The sequence below is a fragment of the Onychomys torridus genome, chromosome 17 (genome assembly GCF_903995425.1).
Source record: "Onychomys torridus chromosome 17, mOncTor1.1, whole genome shotgun sequence".
In the NCBI taxonomy this organism is placed as follows: Eukaryota; Metazoa; Chordata; class Mammalia; order Rodentia; family Cricetidae; genus Onychomys; species Onychomys torridus.
The window spans coordinates 63,277,052-63,285,584 of NC_050459.1; positions in this window are offsets into that span (position 1 = coordinate 63,277,052).

An 8,533-nucleotide genomic window follows, 5' to 3' on the forward strand; every position below is an offset into this window, starting at 1 on the left:
GAGTCCGGTTCCCAGCACCCACAGCTGTCTCCCCAGCCACAGGCCTTGCCATCTTCTGAGAGGCTGGGTGCCCTCTGACTTGCCTTGAAGTGGAAGTTGATGCCTGTTTTTACATACTGCTTTCACTAAAAGTTTTAGTTTGGGTGTATTTTTGGTAGGGTTGGCATTAATCCTTTCTTAAGATGCTGTGAGAACCATTTCATCCAATGCTAAATAAACTTGTGTAAACAAACAAACAATACATAAATAAATGTGTAAGTGCCCTGTCTGCAGATATGCCTGCACGCCAGAAGAGGGCATCAGATCCCATTACAGGTGGTCATGAGCTGCCATGTGGGTGCTGGGAATTGAACTTGGGTCCTCTGAAAGAACAGCTAGTGCTCTTAACCACTGAGCCATCTCTCCAGCCCTTAGGGCTTCCTTTTTCTATTTGGATACCAAGTGAACTGTTAGAACGGACACAACCACACATGCCCAAGTGCGTCCCCATGGGCCACTGCTCTGTACAGCAAATGGTCAGTATACTGCATGCTGTAGGGTGTCAGGGCCACTTGAACCCTATTCACAAGCAAGACACAGAGACAGGCCATTGCTGAGAGGTCACACTGCCAGCAGATGGAGCCTGGCCATCAGGGATCCACCCACACTTGCCCAGTGAGTAAAGTTCCATGCCAGAATTGGAGGCAAGCAAGCTGCTACCCCCTTTTCCCTTTCTCTCATCATGCATGTATTTGTTCTTAGTGGGGTGCACATGTGTCACAGTGTGCCTGTGGAGGTCAGAGGTCAATGAGCAGGAGTCAGTTCTCTCCTTCCTAACTCAGGTTGCTGGATTTGGCAGCAAGCACCTTTCCTTGCTGGACCCTCGTGCCGGTCTTTTCTGTTTTCGCTGTTGCACAGGCTCTAGGTGAAGCCTGTACTGGTCTGAAATTTGAGATCTCCTGACTCTGGCTCCTGTAGGCTGGGACTAAAAGTGTGTGCCACTATGCCTGTTCATAGATTTGTAAGTAGAATTGTGTGTTCCCGCATGCGTGCATGTGTGTGGTATTGGGATTGAGCACCGTGCCTGGTGCTCACTAGTCCATTGCTTGTTCATGTTCACCAGGGTTTTAAAACTTTTTTAAACCATTGTAATATATACATTATATACATAAAATATATACACATTATATAACACATACATTATACAATGTAACACATATAATATATACACATTATATAATATGATACACATATAATATATACATCATATAATATAACACACATATAATATATACATTATATAATATAACACGCTTGGGTTGGGGATTTAGCTCAGTGGTAGAGTGCTTGCCTAGCAACCACAAGGCCCTGGGTTCAGTCCTCAGCTCTGAGGGAAAAAAGAAAACAATAATGTAACACACTATATATACATTATATAATATAACAATCACACACACACACACATATATATTTGCCAGGCTAGCCACTTTAGCTACAGTTCAGTGCATTGGCACATTTGGAATATTATGCAGTCAAGATGGTTATTATCTAGGTTTTCTAAGGAGGAAACTAGCCTGGAGCTGGGGGTGACACCATGACTGTCACAGAGGCCATCTGGAGAACGAGGCAGGAAAACTGAGCTCCAGGCTAACCTGGGCCTCATGTACAATGAGACCTGATCACAAGAAAAAGATGGGGAGCTGGGGAGATGACCTGAGTTTGGATCCCAAAGCACCCACTGAAGAAGCAGGGCTTGGTGGTGAACCCCAGGAATACCAGAGCTCAGGAAATAGAAGGGATCCCTGAGGGCTGATGACCAGTCCCCATCCCTAGTTAGAGAGCTCCAGGCAGTGTTGGGGAGGGGGAAGGGCCTTGTTCCTGCCTGTGTGAGGCTTTGGGTTCAATCCTCAACACCACACTACAAGAGAACTCAGCAGCTGGGCGGTGGTGGCACATGCCTTTAATCCCAGCACTCGGGAGGCAGAGCCAGGCAGATCTCTGTGAGTTTGAGGCCAGTCTGGGCTACAGAGTGAGTTCCAGGAAAGGTGCAAAGCTACACAGAGAAGCCCTGTCTCGAAAAACCACACACACACACAAAGAACTCAGTAGAGAACAACCTGCCTGACTTCTGTGATGCTGCCTGGGCACTGAAGGTCCATGGCATCTGTCTCCTAAGTGACAGCTCATCAGGCATTGGTGGATAGGAAGCTAGGTCACTTAATCAACAAGTAATAAATTTATGTATCAGCTAAGCCCATAGCCTGACAGCCTGGTCCCCAGGACAGTGGTCTTAGGAGATAGTGAGGATTGGAGAGGTGGGGACCTCCTGGAAGAAATGAGATCACAGGGACACCAGAATTTCCTGGTTTTCTCAGCCTTCCAACCACTGTGAGGTAGACAAATTTGCTCTACCATGAACCCTAGTTCCAAAGACATAGGATCACATGACCATAGAGAGAAATCTTGGAAAACATGAACCAAAAGGAATGTTCCAGTTACTCACGCATATACCATAGTGATGGAAACTCACCCACCACTTTTTTTTTTTTTTTTTACACAATTTCTCACTAAGTAGCTCACACTGGCCTAGACTTCACTCTGTAGACCAGGCTGGCCGGGAACTCACAGAGATCTCCCTGCCTCTGTCTCAAGAGTGCTGGGATTAAAGGCGTGGCCATCACACCTCTGATCACACTCTCATATACACACACACACAGGAACAAAGAGAGAAAACAGGAGTTGGAGTCTATAGACCCTCAAAGCCCTCTGTGAACATGTCCAAAACCTCAGGCTAGCAGTGGTGGGGCACCCCTTTAACCCCAGCACTCGGGAGGCAGAGGCAGGCGGATCTCTGTGAGTTCGAGGCCAGCCTGGTCTACAGAGCGAGTTCCAGGACAGCCAGGGCTACACAGAGTTACAACCTGTCTTGAAAAACAAAGAAAAGAAAAGAAAAGAGTTCCATGGCCCCCCCACAAACAGCACCTCCAACGGGACCAGCCATCTACAGACACAGCCTATGGAGACATTCCTTATTCACCTCACACCTTCCTTCTCTAAGTGCTTCTGTTATATAGTCCTCCCTAGGAGGAGGAGCTGCGTAGACTATTTGGGGCTTAAAGTATCTGCCACCCAGGGAGAGGAACTGAGCTCAGTCCCCAAGCACCCTCATAAAAAGCTGGGTGTGATGGCACATGCCTGTACCCTCGCCGCTGGAGGTGAGGCTCTCATCCCATGGTTGCCAAACAGTCTAGGTAAATTGGTGACTCAAAAATCAAGGTGGGGCCCAATGAGATCTCAGAGCACTCCCGGCACAGGTGCTGCTCAGGTCACCCTGTGTAAGTCCAGCTCTTGGGGATCTGATGCCCTCTTCTGGACTCCGAGGGCACTGCACCCATGTGCACAAACATACAGGGAAAAAATCTTTTAAGAGAAACAGGCTAGATTCCTGAGGTTGAGTCCTGGTCTCCACATGCAAGTACACACATACACTGAAGTAACTAAATAAAACACATTGACTTACAGTGCTCTGGAGGAGCCTGCCTCCAACTTCCAGGCCACCATTGTCTGGTGTCATTAAAAATCCATTCCAGAGGCTGCAGAGGTGAGGAGTGGGTAAGAGTACTTGCTGTATTATTCGTAATAGCCAGAACCTGGAAACAACCTAGATGCCCATCAACTGAAGAATGGATAAAGAAAATATGGTACATATACACAATGGAGTACTACTCAGCAGAGAAAAGCAATGACAGCATGAAATTTGCAGGCAAATGGATGGAACTAGAAAAAATCATCCTGAGTGAGGTAACCCAAACCCAGAAGGACAAACATGGTATGTACTCACTCATAAGTGGATTCTAGATATAAAACAAAGAACAATCAGACTGCAACCCACAGATCCAGGGAGGCTACATAGCAGGGGGACCCTAGGATGACTGTGGCTGATAATAAGTTTTGGTTTTACCCCATCACTGGGCAAGCCTCAATGAAACATTTCACTATTAGGATAAAAAGATGATGAAAGAAAAAATAAAATAACAAAGGAGTACTTGCTGTGAAAGCATGAGGGTCTGAGTCCAAATCCCCAGCACACATGTGAAAACAAACAAATTCATAAAAAGCCAGGTGGGACATAGTGGGTCACACTTTTAATCCAAGCACGTAGGGAGCAGTGGCTGGTGGATTTTTGTGTTTGAGGCCAGCCTGGTCTACACAACAAGTTCCATCTACACAGTGAGATTCTGTCTCTAAATAAATAAAGTTAAAAGCTGCACACAGTCATGCACACTCGAAACTTCAGTGCTTCTGGAAGCAGGGGCAGCAGGACCACTCAGCTGACCGGCTGCATGCAGCTGACCGGCTGCAGCTCACTGAGAAACACCAGCAGCTGGAGAGGAAGGGAGAATGGCAAACCAGGATACCCGATGCCCCTCTGCTGCAGGCTGACCTGGTCCTCAGCCACAGTCACAGCCCAGGTCGCCCTTGGTGAATAGACATCCAGGTTGCTGATTCTATGCATAGCTTCCATCCCTGCCACCACGGCCACCTCATTCATGGGCCCCTTGGGCCATGATAGGGATGGCCAAGAAAGAGGCTGACTGCCTAGAGAATGGGTACTCTCTGCACCGGATATGAAAAGTCTCCTGGGCTGGGCCAGTGAGATGACTCAGCGGGTAATGGTGCTTGCTGCTGAGGATGACAACCTGAGTTTGATCCCTGGGACACGCCTGGTGGAAGGGAAGAACTGACTCCTGCAAGTGGTCTCTGACCTCCACATGTGATGTGGCAAGTGCTCCTCACTTCAACAATAATAGTGTCATTTTAAAAATGCCCCCTGTGCTGAGGTTCCCCATCAGTGGACAGCTCTGGAGATCTGTGCACACAGTTCCCTCCTCCCCTGTTTCCTTTCACCAATTCTCCAGGCTTGTTCCTTCCAATTTCCTAGTCCTCCATCCAAAGCCACAGGCATGGCCCGTGAATCAGTGTGGAATTACAGGCCTGGCTGGGGCTCCCTCCAGAATGAGCACCAGGTGTGTGGGCAGTTCCGGCCAGCCGGGAAGATCAGTCTCCAAAGAGGTTCTCCAGGGATGTCCCAGAGCAGGGCTTTGGCTCCACAGCTGTCTGCTGGGGGGGAGGAGGCTGCACTGGTGCAGAACCATCTAGAAAACAGGCCAAATCTTCTCTTCCTTTGTGGGGATCATGGGGACTCCCACGGGGCCACTGGAACTGAAGTGACAGCTGAGACAGCACAGTGACCCTGCGGACAGTGGGCAAAACCATTGTGTTTGTGTTTGTTGTTGTTTGGTGTTTTGTTTGGTTTTGGTTTTCTGAGACAGGGTTTCTCTGTGTAGCTTTACTCCTTTCCTAGAACTCACTTTGGAGACTAGGCTGGCCTTGAACTCACAGAGATCCGCCTGGCTCTGCCTCCTGAGTGCTGGGTAAAGGTGTGCGCCGCCGCCGCCGCCGCCACCACCACCCGGCTTTGTTTTAGTTTTTTGAGACAGGCAGCCCTGGCTGGCTTGGAGTTTGCATGTAGACCAGGCTGGCCTCACACTCACAGAGATCCTCTCTGCCTGTCTTCTGAGAGATGGGATTAAAGATGTGTGTTACCATCCTTGGCTTTATTGATTTCTTTTAGAGGCAAGATCTTGCTAAGTAGCCCAGGCTAGACTGGATTCTTGCCTCTGCCTCCCAAATGCTTAGATGAAAGGCGTGTGCCACCACCACCCAGCTTATTTTAGATTTTTAATTCTCTGTGTGTATGTGTGTTTGTTGTGTTGTGTACATGGGTACAGGTGGCACACTGGAGGTCAGAAAAGGCCATCAGATCCCCTGGATCTGGAGTCTCAGGAAGCCAAGTTGCCCACTGTGGGTGCTGGGAACAGAACTTACTGTCCTCAGTGTAAGGGTAACAGCTCTCTTCACCACAGAGCCATCTCTCAAACTCCTGTTTCAAATTTTTATTTTTGCATTCAGATACAGTCTCACTATGTAGAGCAGGCTGGCCTGGAGTTCAGTTACCTGCCTCTGTCTCCAGAGCACTGGAACGAGAGGCCTAAATCTTCTGTTTGGATTAAAAAAAAATTCTGTTCTATTTTTAAAATATTATAAAATACTTTACTATATTATAAAGTATTATCTTGTGCGATGGGTTTTTTCCTGTATGTTTGTGCATCATGTTCCTGCCTGGTGCCCATGGCGATCAGAAGAGGGCATTGGACACCTTGGGACTGGAGTTACAGCTGCCATGTGGGTGCTGGGAACCGAACCCAGATCCTCTGAATCAGCAGCCAGTGCTCTTAACCTCTAGGCTATCTCTCCAGCTCCCTATTTTGATTTGAAATCTTGATCTTCTTTCTCCACCTCCTGAGTGCCGGGGTGACAGGTACGTACCCCCACACCCAGCTTCTGTGAAGTTGGGGCTAGAATACAGGGTCCTATGCATTTAGTACATACTTCCTACTCAGCTCTAAGCACTCTATAACTGAGTTACAAGTACTCTTCCTACCCAGCTACAAGCACTCTACAACTGAACTGAACTACAAGCTGAGCCCCAGTCCCAGCCTTCCAGTCACTTCATCATGGATCTTTCCTGTCTTGAGGAAGTCTGAGGCCCATTCAAGTGGGTTCATCTTCCCTAGTGCTGGTCCTCCATGTAAACCTCGGCCCAAAGTCACAGTCCATGAATCAGTGTATATGACAGGTCTGGGTTTCTCTGCATGCCTGTCATGGCGCACACTGCTGTGACATTGTGCTGCTCAGAGAACAGTGTTAAGGAGACTCCGACATGCACAGTACGGGCATACGCTTGTGTATGTGCACTCGGGAGACTTATACCAGAGAGCACCTGTGATATCAGAAAAAAACGTCAGGTGTGGCTTCCACCTTGTGTGGGGCAGGGGCTCTTGTTTGCACTGCAGACAGCAGGCTAGCACCGCCTCCAAGCTCCTGAGGACCCTCCTGTCTCTGCCCCCCATCTCCCCAAAGGAGGCAAGTGCTACCATGCCCCCCCTTTTTTTTTAGGGTCTGGAGATTTGAACTCGGGTCCTCACACTTAGGTGTTTTTCTCCACTGAACTGTGTCCACAGTCCCTTGTTTGTTTTAGCCTTTAAAAAAAGATTTTAGGCTGGGTGATTGTGGCGCAAGCCTTTAATCCCAGCACTCGGGAGGCAGAGCCAGGAGGATCTCTGTGAGTTCAAGGCCAGCCTGGGCTACAGAGCAAGATCCAGAACAGGCACGAAAACTACATGAAGAAACCCTGTCTCGGGAAAATAAAAGGATTTTAGTCTTTTAAATTATGTTTGTTGGGGCTAGAGAGATGGCTCAGTGGTTAAGAGCACTGTCTACTCTTCCAGAAGATTCAGGTTCAGTTCCCAGCACCCATGTGATGTCTCACAACCATCTATAACTCTAATTCTAGGTGATCTGATGCTCTTTTCATGCATATAGTGCACAGACACACATGTAGGCAAACACTATACACATAAAATAAACATGTCTAATATTTGCATGTCTGAGTGTAGGTATGTGCACATATGTGCCTGTGGAGGTCAGACGAGGGTGTCAGGTCCGCTGGAGCTGAGTCACAGACAGTGGTGAGCTGCCATGTGGATGCTCTTAACCCCTGAGCTGTTGTCGCCTGAGCCCCCAAATTGTGCATTAAACTGTATTCTAGAGTACCAACACCCCAGGTCATTTCACAAATACATCTGTAGAAAAGAAAGAAGATCCTATTGATTCAGAGCTGCTGGATCAAGGTGAGCCTCAAACACATTGAAAACTGTGGGGTACCTGCAGCCTCAGTGCTGGGAAGCCTGAGGCAGGAAGGGCTGGGCCTGCTGGCTAGCCAGCTGATGCGAAGCAGCGGGCTCTGGGCTCCAACCACGAGCCAGAGGGTGAGGAAGACATCTGACATCCACTTCTGACTTCTACATGCCCACTCAGATAGAACCAAAGCCTCATGGTCTGGCCAATGGCTACGTGGATAAAGGCACTTGATGCTCAGGCTGATGACCCAACAGACGGTAGGAAGGGGAAGGAGGCCCTGTTGTCCTCTGATCTCTACAGGTCTGTGGCAGCACTACGTGACCCCTATAATATAACAGATAAAAACCAAACAAACCAGGTCTGTTAGCAGGCTGGTCTTGACACTCCCTTCCACACACTTCAGCGGGCTGAGCGCCTGCAGCGTTTATCACCGTACGGTTACGAGGCAGCGCCGGCTCCTGGAGGAGAAGCCTGGAGTTAATTCACTGTTTGGGGGTTTTTGTTTGTTTTGTTTTTTGAGACAGGGTTTCTCTGTGTAGCCACGGCTTTCCTGGAACTCACCATGTAGACCAGATTGGCCTTGAACTCACAGAGATCCACCTGCTTCTGCCTCAAAAGTGCTGGCATTAAAGGCATCTGCCGCCACTGCCGCCGCCCGGTCTGTTTTTTTTTTTTTTTAATTTTTTATATATATATATATATATACATATATATGTATGTATGTATGTATGTGTGTATATATATATTTTTTTTTTTGGTTTTTTTCGAGACAGGGTTTCTCTGTAGCTTT